The sequence below is a fragment of the Austrofundulus limnaeus genome, unplaced genomic scaffold, assembly GCF_001266775.1.
Source record: "Austrofundulus limnaeus strain Quisiro unplaced genomic scaffold, Austrofundulus_limnaeus-1.0 Scaffold123, whole genome shotgun sequence".
Classification (NCBI taxonomy): Eukaryota; Metazoa; Chordata; class Actinopteri; order Cyprinodontiformes; family Rivulidae; genus Austrofundulus; species Austrofundulus limnaeus.
Genome location: NW_013952525.1, coordinates 43,786 through 45,103, shown reverse-complemented (window position 1 = coordinate 45,103; position 1,318 = coordinate 43,786). Strand labels below are relative to the sequence as shown.

The following is a 1,318-nucleotide window of genomic DNA, read 5'->3' as shown; positions in this document are numbered from 1 at the left end:
GTGTGTGTGTGTGTGTGTGTGTGTGTGTGTGTGTGTGTGTGTGTGTTGGGGCGGGGCTCTGCCATGAGGAAGTTCGGCTTAAAAACACATCCCAGGGGCGTTCCTGGTACAAAAAGTGTTTCTGGTCCCCACCTGTCGTTTTGCTCCTCAGCATGGCTTCCTAAAAACGCTGCAGGATTTCTCAAACATGCATGAATGAGTCAAAGCAAGGCTTTGGGCATGTTTTTTATGACAGTATTACATTATAACATGATATAAAACTCAAAAAAGTTGATTTTACATGATGATATTGCCCCTTTAAACATGGAACTGGCAAACTTGTCACTTGAAGTGTAAACTGTAACACGTTCAGTGGAGTATCGACACCAGTATCCCAGTATCACTACTGAACGGGTATCATTTTGATCGTATGCTTGTAAAAAGGCTAGTAAGGCCTGGTTCACATGGCAAGATTTTAAAATTGTCGGCCGATTTTCAAAGACTGAGAGACCCCACGTGAGGACAAATCTTTCGTGACCTCCAGAGATCGGACGTGAGTTCTGAGTAAATAAATATTTGAGATGAGAAAGAAGCAATGTTGATCGTTTGTGGACTATTTTTAACAATGAAAAACAATTCAAAATGACTTCTACAACGTCCAGCGGACTTTCTGGTGACAGTATTTTATGTCTTCTTTATTTTGGAATCCCCTCCATGTTTGCATCAACTCTCGCTTTCTGATTGGCTACACGTCACATTCAGCAGGTTCTCAGGTGGACGCCACACACGCTGGGAGATAGAGCCAAAAAATCAAACGTAGAATATCCCTGATTTGATGTCAGAGGGGTCCCGACGTCCTTCCAAGCAGACTAGATCAGGGGTTCTTAACATTTTTGACCTTGGGGCCCAATTTGTTCAACATAAAGTGACACCAGGCATTTTTTTTAATATTATAACCTGCCCATAACATTTATTTGAACAAATACAAAGGTCAGTGAACAGACCACTCAGGCTTATCAACACGAAAATATTTTTTTAATTAAACAGCAACAAAAATAGACAATTCAATAAATAAAATTGTGATCATAAAATAAATACATTCAAAAATATTTTATGTAAATGTTCCAAATAAAAAAACTGCAAAACTAAATTTGATAAAGTGCAAATGAAAATAAAGCCTTTTTAAACTTTTCGTGGTAGAACCAGAAGCTGCACTTCATATTAGTGACAAACTTTGACATTTTTTGATGAGTTACTTTCATTTTTTGCTTCTACTTTTCATTTAAAATAGTTTTCCATTCTCGGCAGGTTTCTAAGGTTCTTCTTCTATGTATTAAAA

The 1,318-nt window shown here is 37.8% G+C and overlaps 1 protein-coding gene across 1 annotated transcript in view; it reads left to right on the top strand.

The window, feature by feature from the left end:
- The window catches only part of cnnm3 (cyclin and CBS domain divalent metal cation transport mediator 3), a gene marked incomplete in the record, with an annotated part of 29,839 nt that overhangs the window by 20,196 nt on the left and 8,325 nt on the right, over positions 1-1,318 (top strand).